General features: G+C 36.2%; 1 long non-coding RNA gene across 1 annotated transcript; it reads right to left on the bottom strand.

The window, feature by feature from the left end:
* Positions 1 to 9,963: 9,963 nt before the first annotated feature.
* On the bottom strand, positions 9,964 to 13,175 carry LOC124370960. Its single transcript, XR_006923224.1, has 2 exons — positions 12,795 to 13,175; positions 9,964 to 10,085 (listed from the first exon to the last, which is right to left on the bottom strand). It is a non-coding gene; the product is annotated as an uncharacterized LOC124370960 (long non-coding RNA).
* Between the last annotated feature and the right edge of the window lie 6,503 nt (positions 13,176 to 19,678).

Genomic DNA, 19,678 nt, shown 5'->3' with positions numbered 1-19,678 from the left:
TTTTTTTTAAATTATCTTTGTTAATTGTCTCATTTTATTGTTTTGTGGCACTATCGGGAAACCTTTGGTAATTCTCATTTGTAAAACTGCTTTGCCCCTTTCGATATCACAATGGCTCCCAAGGAATTCAAATACGAAACTTATCGTAAATCAACAGATCTTATCAAATCTCGTTTTGCTTCTCTTAACGAAACCGTCACGAAAATCACTACCAGCGCTCCACCTTTGACACCAGTTCAAATCAGACAATTAAACACAGTGTTCGCGGAACTAAAGAAGAAAACGCGCGGACTTTGAACTTAACCTTCAACGTGTTCATCGAAGGTGACAGTGAAGCAGCGGATCAAGATACTCTTTCCAAAGATCAGGATGAGGTTTAATCGACCTATATGTCGCTATTTCTAGCTTGATCGAGGTTCATCTTGTCACTGAACCCACAACTCCCGCGTCCTCATCACATTCTGATCATCCCCCGTTGTTCCCCACGACGGTAACTGGAGTCAAGTTGCCTAAATTAAACTTACAGACGTTTGATGGTTCTCCTATGAAATGGATTTCATTTATCAACCTGTTTGACACTACAGTACAACCGCAGTGCTTCACTCTCTAACCGTCGCTAAGTTCCAGTATTTACTGAGCATATTGGAAGGCGAACCTCTGAACTTTAGTGAAGTCGCTCAATCTCACCCCCGCCAATTACCTCATTGCTTATCAGTTGTTGCGGGACAGATATCATAACATACGCCGCCTCACTACTCCTCCATCTAAATTATATACTTGACATGCCCGCAGTCGCTAGCAACAATGCTAAACAACTTAGAGCGTTCATAACAACATTTTATGAACATTCAGAGTCCTTGAAAGCCCTGGACTGTGATATCGCCCTCTGATAATCCTCTATTGTCAGCTCACTTGTTGCGCAAACTTGACAGCAAAACTGTCCCAGAAATTGGAACAGTATCGTGAGTCCCAAAGAGAGCCTGGCGCCGCTCCGCATTCCCTCCCCAGAGGTCACGGAGATTATAACATTTTTAAATCTGGAATGCTCCCAGATTGAAGACGCTAGCCTTCACACCCCACTCTGAGACGAAAAATACTGTCTACCTCTTCCAGACCGAGGGTTGAAAAGCGTGTTTCAGTTCGCCTCCCCCAAGCAAATGAATTTGTTAGCTACTGACGCTAAAATTAATTCAAACTACGAAGCTCTTTGTTTTTGTTGCCGGAAATCTGGGCACAAAATTTACCAATGTCCTCTGTTTAAGGACAAGTCTCCTAATGAGCGGTACAACCTCGTTAAAGGGTAACCAGCGGTGCATTTCATGCTTGGGAAATCATCCGATTAAAGAGTGCAGATCCAAAGAACACATGTTCGACTTGCCACAGGAAAACACCATTCGCTTCTGCACTTTAATAACAGCGCCGATAGGCCTATGCTCTCTTCCGCCACTGCGCCTCTACCCCCCCCCCCGCTAGCTGTCAACACAACACTGACTTGTGCCGCGCGCTCCACCTCTCTCACTGAAACAAGCACCGTGCTGCTCTGTACAGCACTGGTCAAACTCACTGCCCACAATGGCCAGTCATATATTTTTCCGCGCCTTATTGGATTTCTGGCAGTATGTCCGACTTTGTTTCTGAGCGTGCTGCCTCAGCTGTTAGGCTTCACGTCGCCAGCCTTCTAACCTCACTGTCATTGGGTTAGCCCAAAACATGACTAACACCAGAGGGTCACTAGATCTCAATCTTGAAACATTATCGGGACACTTAATTGCCCAAAACCATTCCTTCCATGTACTGGAAAAAATCTCTCTCGAACTTCCGCGGGTAGAAACTTAACCCGGAAGTACTCATAGCGAACAAAATCTTTTGTTCTCGCGGAACCCGACCTTTGGCAAGCCTGGTCCAATCGATGTCCTCATCGGCAACTCTCTTCTTCCCTCAACTGCTTACCAATGGAGCGACACTCTCTCGGGGCGAATATGCCTTCTGCTCTTGGCACTATTTTTGGATATGTGATTGTTGGAAGTGCGCCGTGTCTCTCTACCGCGCAAAGAACCTCTAATCTCGCCATCTCTCTCCTCTCGACCACAGATACTGACCTCCACTCCTCCCTTCAACGATTTTGGACACAGGAAGAACTTCCGATCTGTAGTAAAAAATCGGAAGAAGAAATCGCGTGTGATAAACTGTTTGAGACATCGCATACACGTGACTCGGAAGGTCGCTATGTAGTCAAGCTTCCACTTTGTTGACAACCTCGCCCACACTAAATTGGGAACGTCAAGGTCAAACCGCCGCTCATCGCCTGGAGTCTATGGAGAGGCGGATCCACGCCAGAAATAACTCCCCCCTGAAGGCGCTCTATATCGAGTTCATGACCGAGTACGAGGCGCTCGGACACATGAAATGTCTTCCCCATCCTGATTTATCTGCTCCGCATTATTTTCTCCCACATCATGGGGTAGTGAAAGAGTATAGTAGCACTACCAAGCTTCGTGTTGTTTTTGACGCCAGTGCCAAGACCGGCTCAGGCCTATCCCTCAACGACGTACTTCTCACCCGGTCCAAAGTTACAAAATAATATTTGTGATATCCTTCTCCACTTCCGGCTGAAAAATTTTGTTTTTTCGTGCGACATCCGGCAGATGTACCGCCAAATTAAGATTTTCCAGACGACCAAAGGTTTCAGCTCATCCTTTGGCGTGAAAACCCCTCCCTTCCGCTCTCTACTTACCAGCTGACCACGGTGACGTATGGTATGAACTGTTCACCCTACCTCGCCATAAAACCTCTCCGACAATTGACACAAGATGAAGGTTCCAATTTCCCTCAGGCAGCTCACATTCTGAAACACCATAGCTATGTGGACGATTTGATAGCCGGAGCGTCCACTGAAGACGAAGCTCTCCAACTTCAACATCAGCTGATCGAGCTTCTCCGCTTAGGCGGCTTTGAACTGAGGAAATGGGTTTCTAATTGCCCAAAATTACTTCAACCATTGCCTGCCTCTCATCAAGAATCCCCTGTGTTTCTTCAACCTTCGTCGGACCCTCTGTTCTCCATCTTAGGTATCCATTGGTCACCTGTGACAGACTGTTTTAAATATAACCTCAACTTCACATGTGATGCCCCGACTAAGCGGAAAGTGCTAAGTCTGATCGCTCGGATTTACGACCCGTGCGGTTTTTTTGTCCCCTTGCATAATGATAGCAAAGCGCTTCATGCAAGTGTTGTGGACTTCCGGTGTATCTTGGGATGAACCCTTGTCTCCGACCTCGCGCTAAAATGGCGAGACTTTGTGATCGACTTAAAAAAACATTGTTGAAGTGTCGATCCCTCGGCCGATAATGGCCACCCCCTCTAGCTCATGTGAACTACATGGTTTCTCGGACGCATCCGAGACCGTTACGCCGCTGTTGTGTATATAAGGTGCATAAACACTGATAGTGAAGTGAGTGTGACCCAAATAATTTCAAAAACTCGTGCTGCCCCGCTAAAACGAGTAACTTTGCCGCGATTAGAGTTGTGCGCGGCTCACCTCCTGGCTAATTTAGTTCATTATGTACAGTCTCAGTATTCCAGTGTATTAAGTATTGACTCTACAACTTTGTGGTGTGATTCGACTGTGACTCTGTCCTGGATACATACTCTCCCTTACCGCCTCAAAACGTATGTAGCGAATCGTGTAGCTCAAATCCAAGAGCTCATTCCTCCCTCTTCTTGGCGTCATGTGTCTAGTGCTGACAACCCTGCAGACTGTGCTTCTCGTGGGATCCTCCCTTCGGAACTTGTTCATCACACTCTTTGGTGGCACGGACCCTTGTGGCTGCAACTACCTCCTCCAGATTGGCCCACTTCCAGTTTTTTCTCCGCTCGATGATTCTTCCTTGGACGAGTTGAAGCCCGTTCCGCTGTCCGTCTTCGTTGCAGCCTCCCAGCCTCCTTGGGATCTACTCACTCGTTTCTCCTCCTGGACCAAGCTGCTCCAATGTGTTGGCGTATCTCTTCCGGTTCGTCTCTCATAGCCGCCGGCAAGAACATCATGTGGGTCCTCTTTCTGTCGTCGAGGTGCGAGCTGCTCAACTTCGCCTCTTCCAATTAGTTCAACGAGAATCTTTTCCTGATGACCTGGCAGCCCTTCGAGACAACAAGAACTGCTCCATCAAGCTACAGCGCCTTGCTCCCTTCATTGATGCTGAAGGACTCCTCCGTGTTGGTGGTCGACTAAAAGCTTGCTGACTTGACGGAAGAAGTGCGCCACCCCTGTATTTTGCCTAAATCTCACCATGTTGTTAACTTACTAATAGACCACACTCACCTACAAAACTTACATTCAGGGGTTCAATTAACCATGTCCCTTTTAGCCCAGCATGTCTGGATTCTCTCTGCTCGTAGTGTGGTGCGCTCGCGCATTTTTCAATGCCTCCCTTGCTTTAAACAAAGACCCAAGCCTTTGTTCCCTCTCATGGGTGATCTACCCAAAGCCCGCATAATTCCCGCTCGACCTTTCTTGTCGACAGGCATTGACTATGGTGGTCCCTTCAACGTCAAGATTCACAACCTCCGCTCTATCCGACACACTAAAGCTTACATCTGTCTCTTTGTGTGCCTAGTGACTAAGTCTGTACATATAGAAGTCGCCACTGATCTGTCCACGGACGCATTTATAGCCGCACTCACACGTTTTGTTTCACGTAGAGGCCTATGTACCGACATCTATAGTGACTGTGGTACAAACTTTGTTGGTGCGAGAAACTCTTTACAGCAACTAATCACTTCCTCTGGCAAGCTCCAAATTCACCAATTTTCCCTCGGCCAGAAAATTAACTTTCATTTTAACCCCCCTGCAGCTCCCCACCATGGCGGCCTCTGGGAAAGCGCCATTAAGAGCGCCAAATTTCACTTGAAAAGAGTTCTGGGCACCTATGTTCCCACTCTTGCCCAATTTACCACCCTCACTTGCCAGGTGGAAGCAATGTTGAATTCCCGCCCGCTTACTGCGCTCTCCAGTGACCCCAACGATTTACAACCTCTCACTCCGGGGCACTTCCTGATTGGAGCGCCGCTAGTGGCTGTGCCCGAACGCAACCTTGCAGATTTGCCGGATAACAGGCTGGCTCATTGGCAGCTAGTGCAGGCTTTCTCTCCCAGCGAGTGTGGAAACGCTGGAGCAGGGAGTACCTCCATTCCCTCCAGCAAAGACTTAAGTGGGAGCGGCCCTCCCGAAATTTACAAGTTGGCGATCTAGTATTGGTCCAACAAGACTCTCCCTCGCTGTGTTGGCCCCTCGCTAGAATAACTAAGCTTTTCCCTGGACGTGACAGTGTAGTGCGTGTGGTAGAACTCAAGACCCCCCAAGGTACCTTCACACGCCCGGCAGTCAAAGTGTTCCTGCTGCCGTTCTTGTCACCAATAGCTTAAGTCTATCTCAACACTTTAGGATAGATAGTTAAGACCTAGTTTAAGATGTTAGTCTTTAGCTTTATTTCTCATGTTCTTTCTCGATCATGCCACTTTGATTTGTTGAATCCTGATGATTCAAAGCCGCCGGTATGTTCAATATTTAATTTAATATAGATAAGCATAATCTAGCCCAGACGCATTTAGGTATAAGAGAGAGAGGGAGCGTGGTCCCAAATCAGTCGTCCGCTGTTCCAATCAGCGCCACACCCCCTGATATCTTAAAAGGGTCCTGTCCTTGAAGTATTCTGGGCGCTCTTCCGCTTTGCGACTGCTGCCCGTTCGGCGAATAGCAGATACCCCTCTAACCAACCAGGGCGATAGCGTCCCCTGGAGCGAGCCGCTTCCCGGCATTCTGAGTGGAATCATCGGCCGGAGACCATGTAGCTCTACAGTTCGTGGGTCACTCTTTGTGCTCGACCCTTTCGTATTGACTTTGTTTTCAAGTGTTTTTCTTTAATGTGCATTACCATCCTCCTCCCACACTCCTTTGGAGGTAATTTCAGGGTATTAGTGGAGAAGACAGTGTCCAGTGCGGATTATTCGTCGTTCTAAAAATAAACCGCGGCCGCCAGCGGTGACGCCCGTTCGCTACGCGCCAATTACGTCGCGCCTAAGCACTCCTGTCGTTGCTGCTTCCCCCTGTGGATCTCTACACACAGCGAGTTTTCCAAGGTACTGTTAAAACTCCATCACTTGTGTTGTATTCTCCTCTCACCTCTTGTTACCTGCCCACTTTCCCGCCATTCTGCACATTGTTTTATTTTTATTTTCATAATTGGTCCTCCGATTATCAATTTTTAACTTCTGCCCCGTACAGATACATAGAGAAAAGGTTAATTAACCAGACAGCAAAGTGACGTGACAGTAAGGCCGGTGCCAGGTGTATGCCCTGACAGCGATATGTGACAGAACTCCAGCTATTAATTGAGCACTGAACTCGCCGCTCCTCGGGGAAATCACACTGGAGACATTCTATTAATGAAGTATACATTGGGTTTTAAGTACTTATCGTTTCCTAATTATAAAATGTAGGAAAGCATCACACCATTTTCGGGTAACCACCTTTTCTGAGATCGTATGCACAATGTCTGATCTATACCGTAACTAATATAATTCAGGAGGTGTCCTGCGAGCGGATAGATAGAAAGACAAGGTATTGACTCAAACATTACGTTTAGTTAAATGGCATGGTTGGAAATTCACCATATTCGAACACGTTCTCGCCAATGCAAAAATTAAATTGCTTTCACAATTAAAAGTCTGGGAATGAAATCTTTCTCTAGATATTTTCCCATTTAATTCATTAAATTTTTTCATTGTGTTTTTTTCAATTCCATTGAGAGTCATACAACAATTATTGAACTCAGTTTTGCTCTAGTAGAAATGAAGCTTAATGGTAATATTCAACTCTGTAGTTGTTTTGTTTCCGAAATGTGTGGACAGAAAGCAGATAGATAGACAGACAGAAATTAAATTCTTCGAGCCATATTTATAGCTTTAACTGAAGATCAGCCAAAAATGTGTGTTTACAAGGAATTTACATGGCACATTCTATTTAAATTGATTTAATGGAATGATACCTCACAATATTTCATTACTCATATAAATACTTGTAAGAGTTCATATACTAACTAATTATAATTATAATCAATAAATTATAATCAATAATTATTATCAAAATCTTGAAACAAAACTCCATTCATTGTGATATTTACGTAGTTCTTGTACACAAAATGTTTCTAAATACTACTCAAGTGGTAGAGAGGACCTTATAGTCGTAACTTCGCCTCTAATAAAGACATTATATAATTCATTTCATCTAGAAATTTTTAAAATTTCTCTAAAAGTTTGTAAACTGTAATTTTAAACTTTGTAGAACATAGTATAATCTAAGTAACAGTTTTATAGTAGAGTCTATGACTATGTTTGAATTCTTTTTGTCTCAGCCATAAGCAAATATTTATAAGAAATGTTCAATATTACATTTATTAAATTTATGAATAATTTGCAGTAAACATGAAAAGTATAATAATGTTCTGTTTTAAATTAAATAATTAAATTATAACTGTATTAAATCTTATTTCTCATAATATTTCACTTTTAATATACTAGAAAATTAAAATTTAGATTTTACACTATTTGATCTTAGGCCACAGTTCTTGTGCAAATTTTTAATAGTAAAATTTTATAAATTCAAATTTACGATTTACATTTCCTTATTTTTTAAAAAATATTGAATAATGCAATTTCGTATCAAGTAAATTGGCTTGAATTTGGCTTGCTATCCTGTAGTAGCCACGCTTTTAATGCACTACCAGTGGTTAGGAACAAGTTACTCGGCTTGTGATTTACTTAATGTTAGTTTGTGGAAAGGTGAAAGATATCGCAAAATTAGAATTTATGTCAGCCCGTCGATCTTAATCTGTTACCTACCTTTTTACTAAATATCACTATCTTTAATAAATAATTAAAACCGATACAGAATTTGGAAATGTTTGAGAGTGTGTAGGTTATTAAAACAATCACATTATTGTTTTAAATATATAAACAAAATTTGGATAATAGTACCTCTGAAAATAATAATTATAACTTTACGTTTTAAATTTCCCATCACAAAACCAACAAAATTAAAACTTCCGTAACAATACCCGTAACATGCCTCATGTTGTATGTTGTCGAGTAAAGAATATATGGCGTGCTCAAAGGTATTGTAATATAAATAAAACGATTTTGAGTAAACAGAGATATTTTAATATGTAGTTAGTCATTACTTTTAAATTAAGATAACAACGATTTTTCTTTCTCCTTCGTATTTATAGTTATAAAAATTCAAATTTTAAACATAAATATAATTTTATGGTCCGTTTGATATTTTAAAGATATTACATACGTTTATTTACTTAATATTTAGTTGTTATTCAAAACCTATTTAACATAAAATTACTCGATGTACAGGTACACTTCTATATTGTTTTTAAAAAGCACAATATCAAAACAGTTGAAAATTTCATTGCAATCAATAGGGAAGAATTTACATTTAATTTAGGAGACTGGCCTACGTTTAAAATAAATGTTTTAGAAATAGAAGTAAGTATTTAAAGACTATAGATTTGGAAAAGTTATAAACTAATTACCTCAGGATATTATGTTACTGAAGAATGCGTTATTGTTTGTCATTTTACTAGCTATTATTGGTATAGAGTACTCTCAAAGATCAGAAATGTACAGTTGTATCTTGGGATTAAATTTGTTTCCATTTAAAAAAAAACACACAATAACACAAATATAGAAAACAGAGGATATAGAACAACAAGAAAAGGGCTTACACAAATAATAGCCAACATAAAATAAACCAAACATATTGCTCCAGCTATTTACAAAATAGGTCGTGCCAGTGCCAGTGGAATAATCCCACTATTTATTCTTTTAGCATTCTATGTACAAAGAGGACGGCTATACAAACGAGATTAAAAACTAACGCTGGAACAAAATTTAAAAAATAACTTTGGAGAGAGATGTGTCTATAATTAATATACCTTATATAATTTCCCCCCAAAATAAATGACAACTAAATATTGAACTTAAATCTAATTTTCTCCAATTCAATAAAACTGTCCGAGAATTTGTATAGAGATATAAAAACATGGCTCTCCTTGTTAGATAAATTAATTTTTATTTCAAATTAGACGAAAAGTGCAAAAATTCATTACAATTTTCACAAAGTATTAAATGATTTAGTACTTAATTTATATGATGCGATTACATTTTTTTATACATTTGAACTCGATTTTATAAAGATAAAGACGACGTTATTTAATAATGAAAAATTAAATTCGAAATATACTACATCAAAGTTAACAGAAGGATTGTAAGATTACTTTTTAAATAGCTACATAACTAAATTGCAGCCGTTGTGTGATTATAACTTTTACAAGAAATTTACAGACGAAAAGAATTTGAAATGAAAATCTTTCCTCTGGTAAGATAAATCTATATAATTATATTTTCTTACTTATCCTATGTAAAATAAAACCTTTTCTTTCAAATGCGTATTATATAATTCGCATTTACGTTCAAACTACCTTTATTCAAAGTACCTTATTTATAACCAACCTATACATCTGGATTAAACAATCAAAAACATATATTCAGAATGTGTCTTAATTCAATCCTGATTTATCCCTCAAATTATTTATAGGAAAACAGCGCATTAACACGGATTTTGAGGAAAAAGTTTCCAAAACAAAAACATGTATATTTTTGATGGCCAAAACACAAGGAACTGATATTATTTTATTTACAAACCATAGCATTACGTAAGTACACATTGAACGTTTCATATCCTAGTGCAAAGATCTACACTATCTTTTCTTAGTATTTATACAACTATATACTTAGCTGCAGGATTGGTCCATTTCTTAACTAACAATAATTATTCCTAGTTACCATGAAAACACAATTTTAAAATCTAATACTTTCGAAAAATTGTTCAGTAGAGTGGAATCCTGATTAGTTTTACTTCAAGTTAATACGGACAATGTTAGCAGCATAAATTTTCGGTCTTGTTCCGATCTATGACCCTGACACCACGGCTGAGCTTCTGTCGTTTTGATGGGAAATTTCTGAAAATGGATAAGTCAAAAAATCACATTTTTCATTGAATATAACTTAGATGTAGTGTTGTATGTATGGCTGTAGATGCTCTCTGAATATTGATGTTGAAAATTAGGCCTTGAGTTTAGATTGTAGCAACTCAAGAATTTGACTTAATACCTGTAGGACAGCAGAAGTAATATAATTTACTTATTTTACCGTATATTTAGCTATAGTTAATTGCTGTTTGGGCTCCATCTACTACACTACATACCTTTTAGTTATTATCACAACCTTTGAAACAGTACAGTTGATTAAATAAATTTATAAATTAAAAATATAATTAGTAATAATCTTTAAAATATATATATATATATATATATATATATATATATATATATATATATATATATATTCTGAAACAATTAGTCGCCGTTTTCAAGTATTTATACTTTAAAATTCAAAACATCTGAGTGAGAATTTACGGATGTAGATTATTTATTGTATCGTGCATGCTTATTGTCTGCGTTAGATAGCGGCACGCGTGATTTAACCGACATATATGACTTAATTAACCTAATAATGGAGGGGAGAATTCCATGGTAGAAGGGTGACGACCTGCCCAAGGACTGGCCCTACTACCATGGAATACTCTAACCTGGGTGCGCTTAACAATGTCGCATTCATTGCTGTTGGTTCACCGCTTATCGGTGGTGAATGCACGGCAACTGTTTTAAGCACAGGTGTTCTCAATCCCTGACAAGGTTGGTCATTAAATATTTTGAAACTAACATTTTAATAGATCTCACATACATCTCCTTCGTGATTCCGATTATTTCCGTTTATATTATTACCTGACATATATAGTAAATAGGTAATATATGGTGATTTGACACTTAGTTTCTGTGTCTGACGGTCGGTTGCAATTAATGTAACGTGTTTTATGTTGTATACTTTTCTATCTTTCAGGCTTGGACTACTTATTCTTACTTGCCCTTAGTTTTCACAGTAATAATCTTTTGAAGTGATGTGCATAAACAATGTTAACTTACAACAAATTAAGGATGCTACCAATTAAACACCAGATGTTGCACAAATTAGTTATTTAACTACCAAAGTAACAGATAAATGTTCTAAGCGAATAATGTTTCCTTAAGTGACCGGACTTTAAATAAAATTAACGTATTAGGGATCATGTGTTTAAGTATTTATTTTAAATATAACAGAGGATTTCACTGTTTTTGAACTTGCCCAATTTATTGTTTTATTTTAATTTAGTTAATATGTTTTGAGGTAATGAATTAGTTCTCAAATAAATTACATGTCTATTTTTTTATAAATATTTGTAGTGAGAAGATCCAGTTGATTCTACACACAATGCATTAGACGCATTACTTGATAAGCGATAAAAATCAATGCAACTTTTGAAACGGAACAACATTTTAACTGGAAACGTTTGATGATTAGAGGAACTTTAGTGAGGCTGTATTAAAATCAGTGGTAATTATAAATTATTTCATATTTTGAATATCATTTATTCCAAACGTACGGGATGATCTAAACATACATAATCTCACTTATTAATTCGTTTGGTAATCAGGCATTTAACTCGGTTAAAATTAGAGAACAAATCACAAAGTTGTTTTGTAGAATCTTAGAGAAGATCTTAGATGGTTGGATCGAATAGTTTCTGTACTTGAACGTGAACACTGTATAAACAATTGATAACTTGATGATAATCTCTGGATGCTGTGACCGATGTAGAGACATATGATATATTAAGCCTAGCTAAAATGTCACCAACAGTTAGTTTGCAGGGATAAATAGTTGAGTAGTGGATTCTCTGTTACTTATCAATTAATTATAAATTCCTAACAGTATTACTATGGATGCAATAGTTAAGAGTACATCAAAAAAACCTGCAAAGCACGTTACTTTCGATTAGTTGTTATTTCCTATAGTAAACTGTGATTATAGAGTTGGATTGTTACGACATCCACGTCATTTAGTTTCTCTTAACATTACTTCCTTGTAGTGCGCTTTTTCCCTTCTTTTTATGCATATTTTATAGCGTGTTCTAAAGAACAATATTGAAGATTGTCTGACTTGACTGCAATAACATTAAAAATATCTTTGTTTAATTTTTCTAAAGAATGAAACGCGTTTTAGTCATCACTTATATTAGCCGTGCATGAAGTTTATGAATCAGTCTTTCCAACTTTAGTGTAATTTATCATATTTTTATGTTGAGTCCTTACGCTTGTTAAAGTAAATTACACATATACCCTATTCTCACGCAGAAAAGATTTAATTTTTAACACAACTACAAGCAAATTATTATAAAATAATAAAAGCAGTGCCGCTTCTAACGTGAAACCTTACCTCGCCCTAACATAAAAGGTAAATTAATACCCTTATAACAAGGCTACATACATGGTTATCACTTTAAATGAAACACCAAAGATTTAAAATTTATGATCGCATGTTATCAGTTTGCTAATGAAACCACTTTGGGAAGTAGAGGAATTCTAAATGTTATAAGTGTCAGTGTAATTTTTATCCTATAAAAATATCGAATTTATTAATATTTTATAAAAACCAACAGTTAAGTTGTTTTATTATTTTGTAGGCTAATGATAGTTTTTGTAACTCATGCTAATTTAATTATGATAAACATAAAATTATATATACGCAGCAAGGGCTAAAATCGAGGAAACAAATAAATTATTTTGATTTACCATTTGGAGAGGTACCAAGGGGAACTTCAGGTTCTTCTTGCGGACACTCGGATTTGAAGATTTAGTAAGGATGCCATATTTCAGTTGACGAGTGGGTTAACTTTCACTAACTGTTGTAACCTCTCACTGGGAGACAGCAATGCACATATAAATCCACGTTATATCAAGCCACTACGACAACATGTCGAAAATTTAAAAATTGGTTTTCATACAGAAGACGCCTGTATGCTTTGTTAAGTAAAACAATGATTCACCCTAGAGCAATCTGAATAATTTACGTCTCCGAAATAGGTTACTGCAAAATTTTTTTATACTTTTTCTTGATTTGCTAGAAACGACAAATTAATATGTTAGAAACACGTTATTAATAAGAAAACTGAATGTAAACATAACACATAACATGTAATAAAGCCAGCTGGTGTAAAATGTCTCAATTAAATCTCTGTGGCACAGCTGAAATAAAATAAGGACATAGTATTGAAGAACAATCCAGCAACGCTTGGAAATTATAGACAACTTTTCTTAAAATCCAAAGGTATATTTATCTTTAACATAATTTTAATGAGCTTGTTCTGTTTTTTCTTTAAATTATAATTTACTGCAGTTGTCATTAGGTCACGATATGTTGGTATTTTATCAATCCATAGTGACGTCAAATTCTGCAAAATTTTTTATGATTTTCAAAATACCTGGCCTATGGGTTTTATTGTTTTTCTGGTGGAAATTGAGCAAAATTTACCCTATCCTTTCAATTCTAAAGTTCAACATATATACCAATTCAAAAATAACTTACTTAATTTGTATATATTACGTCAGAATTATTAGAATCTATGAACACAACTACGAGATAAGTTAGTCCAGCATAGTGTATTGTGAATTCTCCTAAAACAATCCTAACTTTACATGCTTCACTATTCGCGTGTTTTTACATGGACCACATCCATTTCTTCTATTGTTTGTTTATGTATAAAAGGTACGAGTACGCTACAATACGTGTCGAATAATAGGCTTCACTAAGGTTGCATGCTAAATTTTAAGCATATAGCTCATTTTATTACCGTCATGCGGTCATATAGACAGATCATGCGGAAAAGTAAACTTAACATCACCTCAGAAAACATAAACGAAATGCTTCAGACTACTAAGTACATCAATGGCGCTCAACTAAATTCCACGGTTGAATATGCACAGTCATATAACTTAATGTTGTTTATGTAGAAAGAAATTATCATACAAATTTTAAAGATCATGATAATGTCTGTGATAATGATAATTAATAAATATATAATCAGAAACCCCAAAACGCAGTTATATAGTATTTACACTTCAAATTTCAATATGTCTCAGTGAGAATTCACGGATCTGCGTTATTCTCATACATATTGTCTGCGGTAGATTGCAGCACAGGTAACGTATGCCGAGAAATCAAAATCCTCCAACCTAATAAGGGAGGGGAGTATTATATGGTAGAAGGGTGACGACCTGAAAAAGGGCTGGCCAGAGCACTATGTAACGCCCTAACCTGAGTGCGCATAACAGTGTCATTGCAGCCATTGCTGTTGGTGCTAGTTACAGTGGTGATGCACGGCAACTATTTTAAGCACAGACAGTCCCAATCCCTGTTTAAATTGGTTATTTGTAACATTATAATAGATACAATAGAAATTTACTTCAGGAAATATTTTCCGACAGATTGTTTGAATATTTTAACAATAATAAACTAGAGTTACATGCGACAAGAAAAAATAAGGGGTTTTATAACAAAATCAACCTTGTCGAGCAAGCATGTTGCTTAGCTTAAGGATTACACATTTGTTCGTTATGTTTTACTGTGTTATGAATATTCTAATTTAATATATACAAATTACTTTAGAAATTAGAGCCAAAGAGGGTAAATTTTGTCAATAATCCCAGCTTATGCAGGTTGGTATATCACTTAGCTTGGCCACACTACCATTTTGCAAGTAACTATTTTCTGAGTTGGGTCAAATTATAGTTCTTCAGCAAAACCTAAAACAAACATGGTCTAATTAATGAAGATATTTATTTAATTTTACTCCAGCATACGACTGGCAATACCTATTTGTTTAATACAACTTTCTGTAATGGTTTTATATACTTATTCTGCTGTAAATATCTATACAAAATTAGAGAAATGTGGTGTAAATGTTAGAATGTTCTTGCTGACAATTTCTATAACTAACTTACGCCATACGAATAGTATATTTCTTAACCAACAATAATTATTCCTCGTTACCATGAAAACACAATTTTAAAACCTAATATCTTTGAAACATTTTTGGTTTAGAGGCATCATGAGAAATTTTCCTTCAAGTTGAAACGTACAAAGTTAGCAGAGTTCAGTCTTCTTCCGAATTATGACCAGAACACCACGGCTGAACCTGTGTCGCTTTGACTGGAAAATTCTGCAAATGGATAAGTCAAAACATCACATTATTCAGTGAATATAGCTTACTTAGATGTAGTGTTGTATGTATGGCTGTAGATGCTGTATGAATATTGATAATAATAATTAGGCCTTGAGTTTATATTGTAGCAACTAATGACTTTGACTTACTTACCTGTAGAACAGCAGAAGTACTATAACCTACTTATTTTACTGTATATTAGCTATATGTAATTACTGTATGGACTCCGGCCACCACTTCACATACAAGTACTTTATTATCACTACCGCAGAGGCGGTACATTTGATTAAATATTTGCATAAGTTAAAACTCAACATATCACTCTTCAATGAAGTTATACACGCGATTGTTTTGCAATGATCACAATCAAAATTTAAGTCTATTTCCTCAGACGTACTTAATTTAGGCTTTTTATACTGCAAGAAAGTGTGTATAGTATAGTAGACACAACAAACGAAAAGAAAAACTTGTGAGTTTACAAGTGTAATAATAAACACATTTAACTGTCAAATTGGCGCCACCATTGCTTGTTGCCAGAACCTATTATAAAATTTCTCTCTTATTATATTTACTTTGAAAAATATTTTTTCATTTTTTCTTGTTCTGGTGGTGTACATTCAGTATTCCAGAGCAAATTTTAATAGTTAAAGTACTCAACCTGGTTCTTGAATTTATTGGGAAAGTTTATCTTAGAAAAACAAATAGTTTTGGGAGTTGTGCTAATGGTCGACATAGGAAACTATCAATAGGGTTAAAAATATGAAAAATATATTTTCTTTTCTAAAATTATATTTCTTAAGCTTTACACACTAAAACTGACCCCCAGACAAGTAACTATGTTTGTAATTATGTGTAGACATTTTAACTAACGATATCTCTCCCTTTTAATTGCCTGACAGTGATTAAAATATTACCTAAATGTCAGTATTAAGTATAAAAAGCCCAGAAGTTTTTTAAGGAAAGATTCCAGTTTTATATTTTCTATCTCTTTCGATGCTGTGTCGTTTTGATTCCACTAAAAGTAGCGTGGTTGACAATAGATTTCTTCCAGGTCAACCATTAAACTCAGATATATTGTGTCATTTATAAGCTTTATATGAACACGCGTAGGTCACCCTGCGTTGTAACTTTATTATCTCATTCAACTAGACAATGCTGTAAGAGCTGTACTTGATGTTTATGTCTGAAAGCATTATTGTTAGTCCTTTCTTATTTGGATTAAATCAAAATATACAAAAGTTACAAGCGTTAACATTATCTCATGCAACTTGACAAAAGCCAGGTTTTTTGTCAACCAAGGAGTGTCGTCCACTTGTAGATCATAGTGGAACAGAAGTTTGCTAATCAACAATGGGTTTTGGCTACTTTAGCTATCATTAAACTCCAAATTAAGGGTAGTCTGAGTCAGAAATATATATTCAACGTCACCAAACCACAGGAAGAATGCCTGTTATTTACTGCGAAGCGCTCAAAATGTTTTTTCCTCAACCTTCTCCTATATAGGAGAGATTTGGGATAATTGTACATTTGCTCCAAGGTCTCTACGGAAAGTTTGTTCTTCAATCTTTCCTTGTAAAAGAAACGGTGGAATTACATTAGTGCGGGATCAATAGCCGCTAATAGTGATCCCCGGCTTTTTCCCGAGGCTTTGATGGCGTACTGACAAGGTTTGGTACATTTACCGGTTTAGTTTCCAAATCTCCTGTGATATCAACATATTTAATTTCGTTTCCCACTGCTGGAACTGAAATAAATGTTCAATTACAAGTTTGTCCTCGTTTGACGTCACCAGGACGTTGGTAATGGTCGTACCCTACGCTACCTGTGGTCGTGAGCTAACTTCCAACACAGTGTCAGTGAGAACAGGACGGAAATTATTAACAGATGATATTATTAAGTATATTTAATAAAAAGAAAGATTCCATGAGGTTTATAAATCTATGAATTCCATTGTTAGAAAGTTTCTACAAAAACAAAATTCAAAATGGTTTCAATAACGAGTCGCTTGAAATCTTTGTAAACTTGTCCGTTGTTATATGTTTAGCACCAGTCTTATTTTCTAATCTTATTCTTATCATTTATATGGAATTCTTATCATATCAGATTATAGGATGCTTCCTATATTATTGAATTATTTGTAGGAATATTTTTATTTTTAATTAAGAGAATTGTAAACTTATATAATAGTTGAATTGTAAGATTGTGAGCCTTCCAGCAGTGCTGAATTTCTTGTCAATTCGGGTTCAAGGAATGCTAGAAGCTTCCTTTTGTATGTAGGTATTGAGCACAGGTTACATGTCTGGGTTGGATAGGTACCATTCAACACAGACACTGTGTTGCTCAATTTTGATTGGCCAATGTTAGCTTGATTAGATGGTGGGAGGGACTTCTAGATCCTTCCGGTGGCTTCAACCACGTTTTCAGGGGATTCTTTGCGGTGTGCTCAGAGAGTGAAGACGTATTAAGTTTTAGCCTACTCTTGCCGTATTGATTTTTCGGGAAGAAGGTTGAGTTTGTTGAGTTGTAAGATTTAAATTTCTTTTCAAAATTTAAAGTAGTGTTTCAATTAAGTAATATATAATAGTCATTTTGGTCACTTGGTGAAGTCTTCTGGAGAAGAGCGAGGTACTGTGAAAGTTAGGATTTAATATTGAAATAGAAAATTACTTGATGATATTTTCCTGTTCAATTTGGTTTAATCAGGAATAATCTAGTGAAAAAGAAAATTTATTTAATCTTCTGAGATTCTATATATATTTAACTAGTTGCTAAATTTAACATTCAAAGCCAAGCGAACAATTCTGGATAATTCAATAATTTGTAAGTTGGAAATTTACAGAAAATAAGTAGTTTGAAATTGATACATTTTTTACTTTAACTGGTTGGACATTGTCTTGGTTCATATATTATATTTTAATATTACCTTAATTTGTTTAATTTTTATTTTGAGAAGAAGTATTGTTTTATTATTTATATCATTTTATATATGAGAGATTATTTCATTTTGAAGTTTAATGAAGATTTTAATTTTGAGTTTCTGTGGAAAACATTAGCACTGAGAACTAGAAGGATACAATTATTGAATGACTGACTGATTGTTAATTTTAAGACTGGACTTGTGAAGTTTTGATGAGTTATAAATAAGATTTAATTGAGAATAAATTAAAAGTAAAGAAAGATAGCTTGGCGTTGCTGGATTATTGATTTCAAATTTTAATTAATAATCACTGTTAATTTATACTGAGGTTAATTATTGAATTCCATTGATCGCTCTTATACTAAAACAAAAATAGTTGTAATTAGTTTATAGTAGATAAGCTTACTATAGACACGTTACAAAACAAATATTAAAAATATTAAAACAAAAGTATCTATAATAATATTGATACGTCTCTCAAGTCAGCACACTGTGCACTTGAAAGACTGGGTGGAATTGGATCAAAATCCTTCGTCAGACGTAACAACATTATATATGGGGTAGGCACTATATTAATATTTCTTAAATTGCAACCGAGAATAGAATAAATTGTCTTTAAATATCAACCTCTTTGTTACATAAAATGCTCTTTTCTTGTTTAAATGTACTCGGACTACAATAATATTTAAACATTATGTAATCTGAAACAATAAACGCTATAACCAAGTAATTATACTGTAAAGTTCAACTAGTCTCAGTGAGAATTTACGGATCTACATTATTCTCTTGTTGAGGAAGTGCATAATATCAGCGGTAGATTGCAGCACACGTGGCGTAACCTACATATATCAATAATTATTAACCAATCTAATAAGGGAGGGGGGTATTACATGTTAGAATGGCGACTACCTGCTCAAGGACTAGCCCAATTAATTATGTAATGCTCTAACCTGGGTGCGCATAGCAGTTTCACTGCAGCCATTTCTGTTCTTTCTAGTAACAGTGATGAATGCACGGCTACTATTTTAAGCACAGGCAGTCCCAATCCCTGCCAAGGTTGGTTGTTTTAAATTCTTAAATTAAAACTATACTAGATTTATTTGACATTTTTTCTATATACATCGGGAAGTACTATCTCATATACATAGAAACAAAATTCATAACTATTTCAATATTTAGTCGTATTTAACCTTTCTTAACATAATCTTAACTAAAAGGTTAGTCCAATATTTAGCATTCGTATTATACCTAGGGAACGTGAAATTCTTATCATATCAAATCCTAATATTATATCGAAATTATTTATAATAATATTTATACATCTCTCAAGTCAGCACATTGTGCACTTGAGTTATTTGGTACAAGCATTGCAGAAATTTGTGTCAAATCGAAGATTATATGGAGTAACCTCTTTTTATTTTACCTAAATTAACCGAGAACAGGATTCATTTCCTTTTAATATCAAGATGTCTGTCGCACACACACACACACACACACACACACGCACACACGCGCGCACGCACGCACGCACACACACG

Source organism: Homalodisca vitripennis, unplaced genomic scaffold, assembly GCF_021130785.1.
Source record: "Homalodisca vitripennis isolate AUS2020 unplaced genomic scaffold, UT_GWSS_2.1 ScUCBcl_704;HRSCAF=3280, whole genome shotgun sequence".
In the NCBI taxonomy this organism is placed as follows: Eukaryota; Metazoa; Arthropoda; class Insecta; order Hemiptera; family Cicadellidae; genus Homalodisca; species Homalodisca vitripennis.
Note: the sequence above shows the minus strand (reverse complement) of the source record. Positions and strands in the feature narration are given on the sequence as shown.